At 35.0% G+C, this 18,893-nt stretch overlaps 1 protein-coding gene across 11 annotated transcripts in view; it reads right to left on the minus strand.

Annotated features, from left to right (window-relative positions):
- Nucleotides 1-18,893, minus strand: part of PRLR (prolactin receptor) — a 151,211-nt gene that overhangs the window by 132,033 nt on the left and 285 nt on the right. For 7 of the 11 annotated variants that reach the window (XM_065045138.1, XM_065045129.1, XM_065045134.1 and 4 more), the window contains exons 2-3: nucleotides 16,996-17,080; nucleotides 914-1,006 (exon numbers count right to left, since the gene is read on the minus strand). The gene's annotated coding sequence lies outside the window, so the exon portion shown is untranslated. The remainder of the gene's footprint in view (nucleotides 1-913; nucleotides 1,007-16,995; nucleotides 17,081-18,893) is intronic. The other 4 variants (XM_065045133.1, XM_065045135.1, XM_065045131.1 and 1 more) reach the window with 2 other exon arrangements.

An 18,893-nucleotide genomic window follows, 5' to 3' on the forward strand; every position in this document is an offset into this window, starting at 1 on the left:
CTCAGGATTCCAAATCCATTCCCTTCTTCTAGTCTTTAAACAATGTATTTATGTCCTCTCTAAGGCAGAATGAGCTATACCATCCTAGCTCGCCAAGAAATTCCTCTGAAAATTCTATTTATTTCCCTAAGCTATTATGAATGTACATTAATCAGATTGTAAAATAGAACAACTGAAAGATGCTGACAGTCTACTTGCAAGGCAGACTCTCTTCTAAATCCTGCATTAATATGGACGCTGGACTGAAATTTGTTAAGACTTTTCCAGTTCACACAGAGAATTAAGTGTTTCTTTTCTCCTAAGGACTCTCTATTTGATATTTCCCTATATTCTCCATGTTTTATATCTCGGAACTTGTTTCGTGAGATTACTTCTTTTGTTAAATCCACTAGTGAATAGAATGCTTCCCAGATCATTGGGACTTAAACACTGAAATCATAATTCAACAGCTCCAAATGAATGATGTAAAACACAATCAAGCACATAACAAGATGATAAAACTGCAGCCAATAACATTTACTTGCTAAACAGATATATATATATTTAATGTTCAAAACATTGTAAAACCATTAAGTAACAATCAGCAGTCTCACGTCAGGCTTAGGTCAGTTGAAATTATTTCTGAAAGCGTTACAAATATAATTAAGAGTTTTAGCTTGAAAGTAATCACAGAATACCAAGTTGGAAGGGACCAGAAGGATCATCAGGTCCAAGCTTAATGCAGTAAGGTTTCATTTTATAATTTTTTTCAAAACAGCTTTTCTGTACTAAACTAACTTCAATTTTAAAACAAAATATTCACCACATGGGTAGGGAATTTAACAAAAACTAAGCATTCCTAAAAATCCAGAAAATAGTACATTTTCATCATCTACAAAGGAAAAATCAGAAATAAAATGGTTAAATAACTTGCATCATGTTGCATAATCAGGAGCTGAAGCAGGGGAAGGACTTGTTTCACACTTCTTGTTTCAAAAACTCTATAGATTCTTTCAGTTTCCAGTACCTAAAAGGAGAGATTATGTATAGGTTAAAAAGGGAGCAGCAGGGCAGGTGCTAAAATCAGACAGAAGATTTTCCATTTCCCAAAAACTACCGTAGCTTTCAGCATTAAAGAATGTATTCTTTAATATGATGCTGACAGGCTTTTTGTAATACTTAATGATGTCTTGTCAAGTGTGTTCAGTTAATTACCAGAAGTCTAATAGCAAACTGAAACAACTCAAATTGCCAGCATCTGTCATACAAGTTTTCAATCACTGCAGCTCCAATTTCAATTTTTGTATCATAATTATCCCTCATTACAGCAGCAATGTTAAGACATGAAAGTAATTTCCACCAATCTTAATTGCTTTACAGTAGTAATTCATGTTTAACTACCTGTCTCTATATTCCTTGTTTATACTTTTCCTACATGACAATATTTTTTTGATTGCATAGTTATAAAGCATTGCATAATTTATCCCTTTTCATTAACAGAATGAAGTCTTAAGATGTGGCCAGCACACCGTAAAAGGAAACACAGATATCTAGTGAAATCTTTTGATCTCATCTTTCTCCTGGTAAAGTAAGTCTTCTGAAAACAGTGCTAGCAGAGTCTAAAACTCTTCAATAACGGTATATGCCATCTAAAATTTGTAAAATTTCAGCATCCCTCCAGATAGAAATGGAGAAATAAAATCTACACAAAGTCTTACATAGTCTCTAAAGTGTAACAGATCAAGTGTTCTTCTCTGGTTGATGGAATTAATCATTTCAGAAAACATTACTAATATTATAATTCAACTGATTTAAAACAAAATATTTATACAATGAACACATTTCAACACAGTGCAATAAATATATTACAATTTCCTATTAACAAATGAGAAAGTTTCAACAGTACTTAACATCTTTTATCTTTTTTTTTATTTTTTCATAGTTAACACAACAGAATTCAATGCCAGGAAATTTATTCTTATAGCAATTTCAGTGCTCCTAACTCAAAAAGGTTCTCTTGAGATTATGAGTTAAGCAACATCCAATGTCTGGATAGCCCAGGAATACAGTGTTATATGAATCAACCAACTCTCTTACAAGGTAGTAGTATTATTACCTGAATACAGTCAAAGAACTGTATATTAGAACTGAAGAATTAGTCATAGTCATATAGAACTGAATATTCATAGTCATAAAGAACTGAATATTAGTCATAGCAAATTTGAGGACAAAGTCTGCCAAAATGATCAATACTGAGAAGAAGGAAAGAAGGAAAGAAGGAAAGAAGGAAAGAAGGAAAGAAGGAAAGAAGGAAAGAAGGAAAGAAGGAAAGAAGGAAAGAAGGAAAGAAGAAGGAAAGAAGAAGGAAAGAAGGAAAGAAGGAAAGAAGGAAAGAAGGAAAGAAGAAGGAAAGAAGGAAAGAAGAAGGAAAGAAGATGTGGGTTTTTTTTTCTTTTTTAATTCTTGAAATGTTAAGCAAAAATAACTAGTAGCTTGATAATTATTTGACAATCACTGAAAATGTGTTTGCTGGTCAGAAGCTTTCACATTAGTTGCAATGATAAATAAAATATATCACCAGGAATGGAAAATACTTTAAAAGAGCTATTTTAGATTATATTCTGCTCATTTTCCAGAATTCTTAGACTGGTAAACCAGTTTATTAACTGCACATCACTTTATACAGTCCAGCCTTTCAACATGCAGTGACAGCTGATACAACTCAGTGGTTGTTCACTTCCGTTTACTAACAACCAAGCAACAACTGTTCCTCTAGTTTTTTGTATATTTCTATATTTCTGTGTATTATTGCCTGCTAGGTTCTGTGCTACTTCCCTTTCAGTTTTTCAGAAATGTCAAAGTTTTCATTAACAGATTACATAGTTCAATGATCTTAAATGATATAAAGGACTTCATAATGAAAAATATAAGTCAATATGAATGCTTAAAATGAACAAACATACCCACTTTTTTTTTTTTTTTTAAATTTTCCAGAGTGTGTAGCAACTGGATTTTTATTTTTATCTTGAGGTTGTTACTGTCTATAAAATTACAGTAGTGACAGATCAGAAAGACTGGAGCTAAGATATTTTTCAACAATGCACTTGTTTCCTACTTCAGTCTTCTGAATGTTATTAGATAGAGCAGATCACCCTTACCTAAGCAGAGGAATAAAAATACTAACAACTGGTCAGTAACCCGCTCATCTATAAGAAGTTTGGTGGGCCTAAAGGCATGACTCATTGTGATAAAATATACGATGCAATAAGAAATTAGTTTTCTTAACATGAGTGAAAAATAAAATTTTAAGAATATTTAGGGAAAATAAAATCTTATTACTCCTATAAGTTAATCACAGTGGGGCAATCATAAGGAAATACATTATTTTCAGAGTCTCTTTGCCTAGATGGTTTAATTTCAGTCACCACAACCAACACAAAACTGTCTCTTATCCCTTTCCTCTGTTCTTCTACCTTAGTTATTGTTGTTACATCCTTTCAATCAGTCTAGCAAACCCTAGCTTCCGCGTTCTTCCAACTTTTATCAGTGCTGCCACTTTCTCAAACCAAGTGACTCTCTACCACCCTCTGGCTTGTTTCCTGTCCCCTGTAACCCTACCCTCCTCATTCACTCTGTTCTCAAGTATGAAATCATCTTCCCAGTTGCATGGAACTTTTTCCCAGACAAAAATGCTGTGCTTTTAAGGGAAAATGGCTTAACTTTCACTTTTTAAAGTGGCAGTGTACCTCCTGCCTTATACATTAATTTTCATATGTGCAATATATACTGTCTGACTACCCATCCATTTTGTATTTTTTCTTCGTCATTTAATAGTAAGTGGGGAAGTTAAGTTTTTAACAGGCCTGAATTTTGCAAAGGCTTGCAGCAACGTCCAAGTCAACAAAACTGCACTTCTAAAAGTATGTAAAGAGGTGGCTTCCCTGTCATAGGGATCAATTTACTGGAATTACTGTGCCTATCTTGGAGGAGGGATGGAAAATCTGAACAGAAAAGGATACATTGATTAAAAAAACTCACACACATACACGCACACACACACACAAAGAAGATGCAAGAAAGGAACAAACTGCTCCTCAGACACCTTCTTTGTGAAGCGTACAAAACAGATTGTTTGCCATTTCTGGTTGCTGCAAAAAGCGTTTAATAATTTATCATGCTACAACATATCTTGGGGTTTCTACCTCCCTGGGATGGCTAACAGCCAAATCCCTATCCCAGTCATACACTTGGAAGTATAACAGTGACTAATCTACTGTGTAATTCACGCAAAAACTGTCATTCTTTGTTTGTCTATTATGGTATAATTATGAACACAAAGACAAAGTTGTACGGTTTTTCTCATTCTTGTCTCAAAGACAGTACATGCTTAAGCAAACCAGAATTCAATGGACCATAAAGAATCAAAAATTTTGTGATTACATGTGCAAAACTTTTGTTTACTCTGGCTGGTGCAGAAAATCTTTGCTGCACCTCAAGATTCAGCTGCTTGCATGGCTGAAGGAGCTTCCCTTCTTTTAACCATCCACAGTTCCTCTGGAGAAATGATATAGGGATTTGAAGAATATCCATCCTACCAGACCTCATAGTAACTGAGCTTTCCACATTTACGATATCGGCTTTCAAACAACCACGTTCAGTAATTTGGTAGGTGAACAACTTATCTGTGTTGGCAGCCAAAATAAAAAAAAAAAAAGTTTAAGCAATTCTACTGCCTTGCAGTTCAGTCCTCAATAACTTTTCACAAAAAAAAGAGCACATAAATGTAGATTTCCATGAAAATCTTGTTATCTCACTCAAGCTTTCTTTTTGGCTCCCCATACTTAGGCCCTTATTTATAGTCAATTTCCTAAACTCTGAAAAGTTGATGTTCTATATTCTCAATTAATACTCTTGCAAAATATTGTCCAGATTTTATCTGTCAGCAACTGGTTAAAGAATTTTCAATTGCACTTATTCAACTCCTGTGTTATTATACAACACATTTAGTAATGCTGCCTGCAAATTATACATGTTGTTTTGCTTGAGATGTTACTATTAATTTCTACTATCTTGAGGCAAGACAGGCATGCCAAGTGGGTTGCTGCAAAAAGGAAAATAATAATGTAATTAATGTGGTTACATGAATAGCTGCACTATATAAATAAAGAGCTCTGGAAAAATTAGGCCAGGCACAAGGTAAAATCTAAAATACAGCCAAGACAAGATAAGTTGAAAAATACTTTGTAGAGATGCAGAGAAGCTTAATCATTTCAAATGGCAGAGTAACAGAAATGATGGAAAAGGTGCAGCTCTTTGTTTTATAAGCAAATCTATCACTAAATTCAGTTAAAGATTTAAAATAATATGAACTAGTTCTAAGCTTAACTGCCACAAGGCATTATCCCAATTGATATCTGAAGAGAAACTGGCAGTATCTGCAGACCACTACTGATATGATTAGCATATCAATAACTAAAATTGCTGGAGAGGTTAGTTGAATTATACAAATGCTACATGTTCCATTGTTGGTTCTGTTGTTACTCCAAGTAGGCTTAAAGAAGACAAAAGGAAGGAGTTGAACACAGGAAGAAAGCTATAGTTATACAAAGCAAACTCTATGTCTTACATAGAACGCACATCATATATACCAAAATCATTGCTGGTTTTACACACACCTATTCGGGCTTTCATTGTTCATAAAATAAACCTTTCTGGGTACATTCAGTTCATCATCTAGATGATACTCCATAATCCTTTGTAAGTCTCCAGAGGCAGCTGCTCAAGACATAGTGTACCCATATTTTGATATGTCTCTTTAAACTCCAGATCATATACTTCAGGCACTGAGATCATAATCGTGATGCTTTCCTATTTTCGAGTTTGTTTTTGACTCTACAATTGCAGAGATAACTTCTTCAGCTCACTGAATCTCAGCTGATTCCAAGAACAAATTCTGACTCATCACATACAGTGAATGGTTTGAACCTCAGCAGCAAAACTCCTCTTACTGGTCTATACTTTATTCACACACCCCGAACTGGCTAGTGATGCTCTACTATCAGTTAAGAACAATCTCATCTTAATCATGAGTTCTATACGTTTACATACATACATATACAGATACACATAACAATAGATACATTCACTAAACTTTATTCTGAAATATAAGAAAAAAAAATACATGATCCATCAGTGTTTAGAAAACCCCCATCACAATGAAAATACAAATTTGTCTTTATAATAATATCACCTTCTTCCAGAATTTAAAGTTACCTCACACACAATAATGAACAGTAAAAGTACAGGCTGTATAATGAAAAAATCAGCTTTTCAGGCTTACTTTTCTGGTGTCAAAGTGAGAAACAGGTAATACACAAGAAGAGAAAAAACAGGAGAGCACTAGACTGATAATTTCTCTTACAGTTTAATTTATTTTGAGAAAACATCTTACAGTCTAATGTAGAATTATAGAATATTGCTTTAAAAGACTGTAATACCAGATCCACTTTCAATCCTGTAAGCCGTACGCCAATTTGATATAAAATATTCAGAAGATGTGCTTGAATTAAGACAACTTGACATTCACTGTATCTAGCAGAAAGGACAAACACATTACAATAAAGTTAAGACTAAAGAGCAGGTCGTTGGGCAAGACCAGCAAAGCAGTACAGTTGAGGTAGCGAGAAATAAGGTCTACATCTGCTAGTTTAAGCTGTAGTGATTTCCAGACATTGTCTTTCAGTCAAATGAGAGACTACGTGATGTTTTCATAGGGACAATAAAAATCAGTGGACAGCTCAGTATCCAGCACTGGATAGCACACTGAGAATTGGTACCAAGTTATATTAACTGATGAGCTGCTACAAATAAAACATGTTGAACATCAAATGCTAAACTAAAGAAAGAAGAAAAAAAAGTCCCAAACTACAAAAGATGTAGTTTTTAATCTTCACCTCATACATGTTCTCAGGAATCATCATCTCCTATCATAAAAGGATTTCTGAGTCATGGTGAGGCAATAAACAGTAATTACTGGCAGTAATTACAAAACATTATTTTCTATTCCATTTAAACATATAGGCTGCCTACACAAGCCATCAAAAGCACCGCACCTGTCACAAATGAGATCCAGTATATTGATGATACTGTCAAGTCAGACTGGTTCCTAATGATTTAGCAGCTGGCATTTTGTTGTGAGGACGAGTGTTTTGTGTCCAAAAATTTGACTTTATTTTCACCAAATATATGCATAAAATGGATCTACCACAAACTGAATTAAACAACAAACAAGTTCCCAAAATAGGGGGAGGAAAAAAAAACATCAACTTATACCTAAGCTGAAATTGTGAATGAAAAATACAAAACTATGTAAGAACAGAAATGAAACCATTCACATACATGAAAAAAAAATTCGAAGTTTACAACTTCATTGAAAGTAAATATTTAAATTAAAAAATTAGTGGTATAGTACTCTATCCAAACTATTAAAGGAAAAAATAATCCTAGATGCTTTGAGTGGATTGTGTTGTATCTCAACAATAAATTACTATATACCTGTTCCGACCAGGAGCTGTAACAGTATAAACAGATGTTTTACTGGGGCATAAAAGACATAGGCAAGTTAAACCTCTATGTGTGTTTGACTGGGATAGATAAAAGGTAAACTTAGTCATCTTTCCATTAAATATTACTCATCACTAAATACTTCCTTAGATTTTTTAGATAACTAACATTATAAGGGTTGAACAAGGAAATATACCAACATGTTCCAGCTAAGCAAATAGCCCCCACTTTCTTTTAATTCTCTTTTCTCTCTCAAAACACTTCATTTTCTTATCACTTATGAATGGACTCTGAATTAAAAGATCTGTGCTTCATTTGTTTTATTATTCTACTGATTTGTTTGTTCTACAACTTCACACTTAAGATTCTAGTCAAAACAGTCATAAAACAAAACGTAGCATAGCGTAGCGTAACATAATGTAACAAACATAACCTCTTTCTCTAAATTTTGCACATTCAAGTTTACTAGTCATTGCTTGCATTCTTTGGGAGAAAGGTGTTCTATAAAGTATGGCCTATACCCAAAAATTGCTTTAATGAGAATTGCTTCAGTAATGCAATCACCCCATCCCCAGGTTGGATGGGGTTTTGAGCAACCTGGTCTAGCGGAAGGTGTTCCTGCCCATGGTAGGGGGGTTTGAACTAGATGATCTTTAAGGTCCCTTCCAACCCAAACTGTTCTATGATTCATTATTCTATTAATGATTGTGTAAGCTCTCTCCAGAACCTGATTATTAATGATTTTATCTTACTGCTTTACATACTTGCTAGCTTGAAGGTGTTGAAATACTTGCAGGCTTTCAATATGCTAGCAATACAGCATGTATATGTTTCATACTACATAATGAAAGTGTTTATCACACATCAGTAATTTATGAGAACACTGTGATAAATCCAGGTTCAGTAATCCGTTTGCTAGCAGGTTTCTGTTTATCCTAACAAAATTCTATGTTAACAAAGTATGCAGTCATGATACGCATGCCTTTTTAAGCTTTTAAGCTTTATTTTGCTCAGTAATGACAATAATTCACAAAATCACCTATGATAAAGATGACATTTTAGTGCCTTCATCTGAACTTCTTCAGTCACAAAGTTAAGACTTACACATATTTTTTCTACGTAAACCTATTATTTTCTTCTGGCTGCTGTAAATCAGCAGATTGTTAAAGAGCTGCTGACAGGACTTGTTTGACTTCTTAAAGCTGGGGCAAAATTATTTCCCTTAAACTCACACATTCTCTTTCATTCGTGGTAGTATCCTATATATTCACATTAGGAGTTTTACTTACATTTACTGACATTAGTGATGTGAACTCATAATACAAAACATTTGTGGAAAAATAATGACTTTTACAGACGAGTTAAAATGCAGAAGAATTTTAAGCCTTCTAGAACAATTCTTCTAGAAGGCTTAAAATACACCATTTAAAATTCAGAAAAAAAAAAGTGATCATTTAATTTTCATTCAAATGTGTAACTCTTTGGGAAAGAAACTACTTTGCAGCAGTAAATTTATTACTAATTTGAAACAGTGAATTTTGCGTTTGCAAAATAGCTTTCAAAATCACTGGATGGTATAAAAAAAATTAAAAGCATACACACATGTGCTTGCACATCCACAGACAACCTATACATAATTTTTCTGATGAACCTTAGAGATTTCTGTAAAGCTGGGTGTCACAAGGCAGATGGCATAGAGTTTCACTTCCTAAAAAACTCCTTTAATTTCCTCCCCAAATTGCTTTGTGATGGTTGTGACTACCAAAATCCACTCCGACTAGTAAGGGGTTTCCATATTAACATACCAGAGCAAAGCAACTTAATTCCTCAGCTTTAGGCAAAAAGGATAACGAAATCTTGAAAAAGTTGAATCAAAATTCATATGAATGTAACTACTGCACTGTCTGATTTTCTTTCAATGAATGTCTGGGTCTTCAAAAAATGAATTACAATGTCACAATTTATCTTGTTTGCTTTTTGGTTATGTTTGCCATTCCTGGGATTTCCATATCTGGTTCCCCTCTTACCATGGAACAGAAATGGTTAAAAACATTGCTTAAAAGGGTTTGTTGAACAGAGATTCTCAAGGCAGCTAATCACAGGGAACAGTTGCATAATTCCAGAAACAGAATTATATGCATCTTAGGTTCCATGTATCATATTAAGCAGTAAACTACTACATTTTATTTGCATGGCCTATTCATATCAATGAGGTTAATTTGATGCCATATAAGCACTAAAGTTTGTCAGGTACAGTTATTTCTTGTTTTGAAATTAAAACTATTTTTCTGTGCTTCACCTGGCCTATTCAAATATTGTCATGCATTAATTTGTAAAAAAAAAAAATAAATTAAAAATTCAAACCAAAGGATAGAGTTTATTTGATTTAAAAACCTTAATAAACAGCATGCTGCCCTTGCTTTGTATAGTCTTGGGCCTTCGCTTATTCCAAATATGATGAAAGATAATTATAAGCCCTTAGAAAACAAAAATTTACACCTAAATCTTAGAGAGGTACCTTTCTCTAAATGAAGGATATGGACAACTCTGCTTCTATAAGATTATTCTGATGTGTGCAGAATATTTGTATTATGTTTCTGCAGCAGGTATGAGCTTTAGTCCTCCAATGGTGAACTGACCAAAAGACATAAAAAGTCGCTTCCTTTATGTATTTTTTTATCTAACATGTAGGTGAATTCTTGTCACAGAAAATGTGACAATTTTCATTTTTAAAATGGAAATGAAAGGAGAATTTATTAAATTGCTATGAGCAGCTCAGATTCTGTTCAAGGTTATACTAAATCTTTAAATCCTCTAATGAATATAATCTCAAAAAAAAAAAAAGGGAAGAAATTCTACTGTTGACTTAGTACTTGTGTAAGAAAACATTAAATATCAGTAAGTTTCCACTCTTACAACTGAAGCTGAAATAGCTCTTTTGAACAGTGCAGCCTGAGCATCTGTATTTGGTATTGCAAAAGAGAAATTAACAGTATGGTGAGAGATAAAACATGAGAAAGGACAGAATGAGATTTACTGTCAGAAATTATTAGTGAGAAGAAGAGAAACAGTGATGTGGCATATCACATCTTTACTGACACCCAAACAGGCCTACCTGAGCATATAGCTAGACTAGCACTACTTCAAACTCAGATTTTCAGAAGAGGCAGGAAGAAAACGGTACATTCTGGATATTGTTAATGATTCAGTCTGACATATGCTGCTGCTATGATGTTAAAAAGGAATTTGTCATTGATATAGTTTATTCAGGAGTATTAATTCTGAATAAAATGCTAAACACACTGAGAACTAGCTGATCCTAGGGGAAGCAAGCAGCTCTTGAAACCCAAGGGCAGAAAAAGTTGTGCCAGACTTAGAACATAAATTGCGTAAAATGAATTAGAGCTTACGTCATAGGTTCAGAATAAGACAAACACATGAACAGAGGCATAATTATGTAAATTTGAGGATGCACAATCAATGGTTCCCCAAGATACTTGGTAAACAGATATTCTGACTAGTCTCAGGTCCCTTCTAAAGCTAGCATATTCACCAACTGGTTTTGTGCATAACTGACAGTCCAAACACAATTTTCCTTGGTTTTAATTTTAAATCTAATTCATACAACATTTCTCTTGGATGCAGCAGGATATCTACCATCCTTCTGGGGAAGGAATTTCAAATCTGTAGTTTGCAAAGACACTAAGCTGTCTAGATCAGCATGTGCCAAACGTCCATATGCCAAATAGCTTACAAAGTACTTGTACAAAAGGAATAGCTGAAGGATTTTTTGGCCTAGTGTTCTCCACATGTTTTAAATGGCCAAAACAGACAAACTCTTGCCATTGAACCTACAAAGTCGTTCTACCAGTTTCTACCATCACTCTGGAGAACGAGGAGAAAAGAGAATGATCAGAGTTGTTATAGTGAAAATGTGACATAACACATAATTCAGAATGTGTATAAACTACTTAGAAAACAAAACGCACCTACAATCCATGGTAGGAAAGAAGGATTAAGGCAGTAGATGAAAATGCAAAAAAAGACACATAATCAAGTGTGAAGACCTGAGGAATATGAGGAAGGAAATAAATAGAAATATATGGGTAAGAGTAATTCTGATTGCAGAAGAAAATAAGAATCAATGGAGCAAAAGGATTTGGAAATGAGAATATGTGGTAGGACACCTCGAGAAAATCAGAGGCAGAGTAGCACAATATTTTAGAGTCTTGCTACTGGTTTGACCATAGCGTTTTACGTTGTTATATAATTTGAAGTGATCCATCAGTAATAGTAAGGCAGTCATTGCTCCACCACATTAAGTGCCTAACAATTATAATTTTTGTCACTTCTTTAAAATGTTTATTTGTGCCACAAATTAAAGTGCAAACAGTTGGATGACTTTTTTGGATCTTTCACTAGCGTCTGTGTTCAGTCATTCTACACAAAATGAAACTTTTCTACAGAATTTCACCTATTTTAAGGCAGAATGTGTATTCCTGTGAATTTTACAGTCAGATTGCATGTAGTCAACAAACTGTTTCTGAATAAGCCAAAGACATTGTTAAACAAAATTGCATTTCAGTAGCCATTAGGCAGAAGCACAACACTATTCCTACCACTGTCGGCAACTCTTAGGTCAAAGAAGAAAAGAAAATATCTGTTGGAATCAGCCTGAAAACAAATTTATTCTGGCATAAAATGAGAGAAATGTGAAACTTGAAAGATAAATCATTATTCTAGAAAAGAAATTCTACACCTATCTACTCCTTATAAAATTAAATTTTGTGTACCAGCATTATCATGCCATGCGTTAGCATTACTTTACTGTTAAAAGGAGCAACTGGGCATGTTTGTGCATGGTCTCTCCTTTGTTTAGCTATATCAACACCACTTTAATTGTTTAAACTATTTACATAATCAGTTTTATCCTAGTTAGCTAACAACCGTGGATTAAAGAACAATTGTGAAAGCCTGATGTTCTACCAAGAACATTTCCAATGTATAGTATGCTTGACAAATGTTGTCATTCAACATAATGAGAAAGAACAAGTACCCAAGGATTTTAAGTGCTGACATTATTTGCAAGGATGCTAGCCAAATTCCTGACCACTGAATTACATTATGCTTATTTGCATTCCCTCTCCACTCCAGAACAGACACACTGTTCTTCATTTTATACCTTAAAAATATAATTCAACAGAATTGATAGTGCACAATAGCTGTTCTATTTCTAAAAGAAAAAGCAGTTGCATTTCAGTAACAGTCAAAAGGGTTCTAGTTACATTATACACATTCTTTAATAATGCCAGGCAAAATCTACAGTGAAAGAACATAAGACAAATGGTGTACAATTAATAAGCATTTATTGAATGATAAAGATGAAATACTGATGAGGCTTTGTGAGCATTCCAAACACTATTCAAAATATATCAGGACATTGTATAGTGAGTAATGTATCCATAAAACTATAAACTCACTTTTTATAACTGTCTGGAAAAGCCTGGTTTTATTAACTTGATTTGTATCTCATAGAAACAGTATGCCAAAGACTAAATTCAACTGTGCATGACAAAAATGAACCATGTGAACTTTACTTACTACTTATTTGCCTCTTAAAAAAAACCCCAAAACAACAAAACCCAAAACCAACAAAGAACAAGACACACACAAAACCCCCCAAACTAAAAACACACAAAACACAAACAAAACAAAAACAAACAACCAAGCAAGCAAACACAAACAAAAGAATGACTACAAGAAAAATATTCACATAACGTAAGTTCTGACAGTATTATGACACAGCTATGTGTGTGGATCTGGGTAATTATTGGGATTGACTGAAAACATCCTTTGCCAGTATGTTTTACATACAATTTCCCAAGGCACAGAAATAGTGAGTCAGAATTTCAAGGCTCTGTTCAAGCCATGTCACTAAGGCAATTTGTATCACCTTGATCCCCCTTGTTCCATCCCTAATGGAACTGCATTCCTCGATGAATCTTTAAACAATTGCAGTCTTTAATCTTCAGCTCTTTTTTATGCCTTGCCTACTGCCTTTCCCAGCTACTCCGAGCATCCCACTACAGGACTGCAGTCTGCATCCCAGAATCTCTAGCTTTCTGATGTGAAAAAAGGAAAGAAATCGGTAATAAAACCAAAATAATCTATTAAAGAGAGTGAGATGCTTAAAAATGGGTAATCAATTAAAAGGCATTCACAGTGGCCTCTTTAAAATAAAAATATCCCTAATTCCACATTTATTTGTTTTACACACTTACTTCAATCCGCATCTACATGCCAGTCTCTTATTATCCTGGAATTTTCTGTGTGCCTAAGACATGTATGTACTCATTACTTAGAGCTTTCTACTTCCTTTTATTTAGCTTATACGAATTTTCATTCTGTCAAGCAGTTTGGTTCTTTATTTCCATCACTTACACTTAGCTTGTACTGTTTTGATGTTTTCTATATAAAGAATTCCTTTGCTCTTGAAATAGTTTAGAAACACCATCTACCTTAAAGCCACAGAATTTATTCAAGGATTTTCAGTGGAAGTGAGTAGTTCTATAAAATTAAAAAACAAAACAAAACAAAGCAGCTGCTTTAGGAAGTCTTCTTACAAATTAAACCAAATACTTCAAATGTTATTCAATATTATATGCCACTATGTGGATAGTGACTCCTGACAAACACATCACACTGGAGACAATTATCATTTGAAGCTGAAAAATTCCTCAGACCTTGGCTTAAATACGGAAGTGCAACAACTGAACTAAATTAAATCACATTGCCTCAAGTACAACAAGTGAGTTATAGTTCTGTGCAATAGGTTAAACCATCTACTTCCTTACTTGCTAACAGTATTGGAAAATAATCAAAAAGTCAGCAATACTACTACATTTGTTCCTCATGTTGGAAGCATTTTGCCCTGTTTCTTCTTCATAGTGTCAAAACTTCTCTGCAATTCACTTCCTTTAAACTTGTCTAGAAATTTACTGAGATTTGAACCTACATAATAATCCATTTTGCAGTACAGAAAACAATGTACCCAGTTACAATACTTCCCTGCACACAGCATACCTGGTGCTGTTTAGACTGGAGAAGAAGAGAGGGGAGGAGGGGAGACATGGAAGGTGCTGGTCTCCTCTCTCAAATAACAAGCAATAGGATGAGAGGAAATGTCCTCAAGTTGTGCCAGGGGAGGTTTAGATTGGATACTAGGAAAAATTTCTTCATGCAAAGGGTTGCCAGGAACCAGTTGAGTCAACATCCCTGAAGGTGTTTAAAAGACACGCAGATATTGCACTTAGGGACTTGGTTTAGAGGCAGACTTAGCGCTGTTAGGTTAACGGTTGGACCTGATGATCTTAAAGGTCTTGTGCAAGCAAAATGATTCTATGATTCTGTACATTCTTATCAGTATTTGAGCACAGGCAACACACTTGCTTAAAATCTAAAGAAGACACTTAATTTAAAGAGTAGTAACTGCTGTTCTTGGATATATATTGTATGTAGCCACATTAGCATTGCCAAGTGTTTGTTCTACAGCTACTTACATGGGGGACTTTTTTTCACAGTACTTGTACAGCACACTCACACCTGGCATTCTTCATGCAGATAATAAAAAGAGCAGAATAAGCCACAGGAACCAGCTGTTGAGAGACACAACACCCTAACCGCAAAACAGGGAAGGAGAATAGAGATAGACAGTAAATGCACATATAAAATCCATCTATTATACAGCTATTGGAAGCAAGACAGCACTTGAACCATCAGTTCAGCCTGCAAGTTCGATTACTAATGTTGTTGTTTAAAAATAACAGAACTAGAGTGCTGAAACCAATAAGCAGAGAATGCAATTTCAAAATATACAAAGCATAATGAAGAGTAATATAATATATTCATATAAAGCCAGGTTAAGCTATGGAACTCCTTACAGAGACCACTGCCAATGTTAAACACATAGATTCAAAACCGCAGGTGTTCATGGAATCAAAAGTTAATTGTACTAGCTTCTGTGGATGCAGAAAGTCCTTCGCCACAACCAGTCATAACTGGGAGAATGTTCTGTAGGGCATTTTAGTGTACACGAACAGGTCATAGTATATGCTTTTCCCTGGTTTCTTCCCAAGAATATGTTATTGATCATTAGAAGCAGAAGACTGGACTAAACAAACATATGGTCTGAATCAACATAGCTGTTGTCTTGCGGCAACAGTGAAGACCGAGGTAGAAGTCGGGGTTCCAGAGCTGTGGTGTTCTAAATGTCATTACGGGCAATGGAACTGAGAGATGCAGCTAGAAAACAGCCGTGGAAACCTGTGGTGAGCACAAACCTCAAGGTAATGACTTTTTGTTTAGGGCTTAATCCTCTTCTGTCCTCAGCACAGACAGGAGGATCCAAAGGTAATGGAAGGAGAGTATTTCTGCAGGATGTATATAGTTGAAACTAAGTTTCAAAGATGATTTGATCGTGCTAGAGGGAATAAGTAACATTATGTTACATTATTGTTACATTATGTAACATTACATTGTTACATTAAGTAACAAATTAGAGCTGGGAAAGGTGGAAAAGAAGCCCTGTGAGAAGTGGAGACTATTTAGACTCATTGTAACTTTCCAGGAAAGAGACAAGACCTGCAAACATAAAAAACAAAAAAATCATACCTGACTATGTTTATAAACAATCTTAGCAACAAATTCCAGTACAAAAAAAGGAAACTCACGAACCTACACACTCTTTACTCTGTTATCAGTTTAGTGCTACTACTAAATACAATTTAAGAATTCAGGTGCTTCTCCATTTGACTTTCTTAATCTTGGTTGTATTAAGATGAAATAATTCCTCCTAATTAGCTCCCCCTTCCATTTAGTGTCTTGAACATTTAAATGTATTTTGATTGTCCTCTTGTGATAAAAAATTAAGTTTATTGATACTGCCCTTTTATACTTTATATGTACCACTATTATGTCCATGTTATTCAAAACTAACATCCACAAAAGCTTGATTGTGGCATAAGCTCTTCTTTTGTTCTTCATAAATGCAGTTTCTTTCAGAAGGGCAAAAGGAATTCAATGTAACAGATAATCCCTGGCACAATTTCTGTGCTCAACAGGTTACTGTTTGATGTCTTCCATTTCTTTGACCACTATAAAGACAACCTACAGACAATTCTCTCCTCTTTCAAAGCAAGTCCACAGGAAGAGATATTCAGTTTAAAATAGAGTTTTAGATGAAAAATTCAGATGCATTTCACAGCCCAGTATCAGTATCTAAAGCTACATTATCCAAATTACAGTGCTCTGTGTAAAATCAGTTTGGCATTTCCAGGACATTCTCACTGTCATTCCTATAAGACAAGTACAAAATTAGCAGAACACAGAATAAATAACCTTATTATTTAAAAATACTGGTGTTTTCATCAAGGGTACAACTGGGGCAACAGTTACCTTACTTGTTGTCTGCAAGTGTTTTCCTTCAAACATTCTCTGGACTCAGCTTTCACAGTGCAGAACACAGACATCTTTCCAAGTTCTTCAATTCAGGGAAAGAATGAAGTAAAAATTGATTACTACATCATTCCATCACTACTCAGAATTCTGTAAGGAAGCTATATTACTTTGTTAAGAGCTAAGACAGATGAAACAGCAACCCACTACTGAATTTAAATATCAGAGAAATTTCACATTTTTCTCACAATTCTACCTTATCTGAGTACGATTTTATTATGTCCATTTCAGCAGATAGAAAAAAACTATGATTTTTTAAACAAAATTAGGTGTCTAGAAATCCATTGAATATGATAATGAACTTGAAGGAATACATTCCATACAAAATTCTAAAATTACAAGTAGTACCTGCTTTTGGAAGTCAGAGGTGACATGGAAAGAAGCTCTGGTTTGCATCTTTTAAATCAACATAATCTTCTGTTAATGACTGCTTACAGCAACATTTAAGTATATGTAAACAGATACAGATTGATTTCTGGAGCTCAGGCAAAAATTCCATGATAATGCTAAAACAGATTTGTTCTTTGCACTCTGATATACCAGAAACACACTGACAGCAGATACTTCTACTGCAAATGTTGTAATAAAAAAACTCAAACAGACATAGGATTTTCTTCCCCTAAGGTATGGGTATTTTTATAACTTAAAATATGCACACACACAAAAAAGGAGGAATCTTTAAATGATAGAAATAGTAATTTGAACATCAGCCTTGAAAATACCTTCCCTCTTTTGAAGTTTCCCGTTACTTGAGTCATTCACATGCCATTAACTCTACAATGACCTTCTGAAGATATAAATGACACACTTACTCTTAAAACAACTCAGTAATTTATTTTGATTTAAAATACAGTCTTTGTAGAAACACAGGGATTTAACGTGAAGACTTTTAGTGGATCAGATTCTACAATATTAGAAGTTGTTTATGTCTACTGTTAATCATTGTCCCTTTCGTAAATCATGGTTAGTTTGTTGTCTGCCTGTCATTAACCACTAGATCCTCTTGTTTCTGTCTTTTCTAGATGAAATAATCCTTTAGGATTCTGTATCACACTTAAATGCACTTGAAAACTTAATTAAATCAACCATAAATCTTCTTCAGAAGAAGAAACTCGCCAATTTAAATTCCCATGGTGTACAGAAGTAGTCCTCTTCTCTGTGGTTCACATATTTGCAACACGCTTTTGAAAATGTGGGCACTGACCCTATGCATGATTATTTCAGCGTGATTCTAAAACAAAGATGACCTAATACCAACAAAAGGAGAGCAAAACCGAGTATCAGTGAGGCCCCTTTCAGACCAAGCTTGGATCCCCAGACTGTCTTACTACAGAGTCACACAAGCAGCCATACGGGTGCACAAATGCTTCTGAGTCTTCTCACACAAACACCGATGTTGAAAAACACCCTTATAAATGTCTATCACACATGCAAACTGGCAGAGCCTTTTCCGGCAGTTTTTGCACTCCTTCCGCCTATCATACGGTGCCAACGCGTCACTTTGTGCTGTTGTGTGAAGTGATTTGGGAAAATTACCCTGTATTAACTTATTCTCATTTATTTTCTTCCTGCCGGGTTGTTATTCAGCCTAAGAGCCCTCTGCTCTACACAACCTGCGCTACAACCAGAACAAATTCAGCAACGAGCCGCGTAAGGCCGTCGTGGAACGGGGAAGCGGTGATTTAAACACGCACTAAATAAGCTGGTAGACAGGCGGCCGCGCAGCCGTGGGGGCTGCGGCAGGCGGGGCGCGGGGGGGGCAGGGCTGCGCCGGCAGCCCCCGCGCCGCCACCCAGCGCTGACAGACCCCACAAAAAACTGCAGGGGGTCACCGAACG

The sequence above is a fragment of the Columba livia genome, chromosome Z (assembly GCF_036013475.1).
Source record: "Columba livia isolate bColLiv1 breed racing homer chromosome Z, bColLiv1.pat.W.v2, whole genome shotgun sequence".
In the NCBI taxonomy this organism is placed as follows: domain Eukaryota; kingdom Metazoa; phylum Chordata; class Aves; order Columbiformes; family Columbidae; genus Columba; species Columba livia.